Here is a 367-nt window from a genome sequence, read left to right as displayed (position 1 = left end):
CGACGGCTAAATATAGACGTAACCTCGGCCGTAATGCCTCGCTGACTCCAGCTCGTGGCCAGGTGGGGACGCGGCGGCGCGCTCCGCTTGCCTCGCGCTGTTATACAGTTCTTGTTGTTCTTGCTTTTCTTTGTTTCTTTGTTTCTCACTCGTGTTCTTGTTGCCGTAACGCTGGCGAAGGGGCGAGGGCTTTTGTTTTTGCGGCCGCATAGTTTCGGAATCCAAGCCGGGCGGACGGACGGGGAGGGAAAGTTGTTTCTGTGACGTCAGCGTGCCACGTCGTTTCACTGACGCCATCGTGTTTTGGCTGCTCTGAATGGGTGATGACGTCATAGAAAAATGTCTCTCGAGAGGGAAACGAGACTTT

At 54.5% G+C, this 367-nt stretch overlaps 1 protein-coding gene across 1 annotated transcript in view; it reads right to left on the bottom strand.

Moving 5' to 3' along the window:
- Nucleotides 1-367, bottom strand: part of LOC119590696 (serine/threonine-protein kinase pim-3-like) — a gene marked incomplete at its 3' end in the record, with an annotated part of 22,884 nt that overhangs the window by 21,572 nt on the left and 945 nt on the right.

Source organism: Penaeus monodon, chromosome 27, assembly GCF_015228065.2.
Source record: "Penaeus monodon isolate SGIC_2016 chromosome 27, NSTDA_Pmon_1, whole genome shotgun sequence".
In the NCBI taxonomy this organism is placed as follows: Eukaryota; Metazoa; Arthropoda; class Malacostraca; order Decapoda; family Penaeidae; genus Penaeus; species Penaeus monodon.
This window is presented reverse-complemented; position numbering and strand designations above follow the sequence as displayed.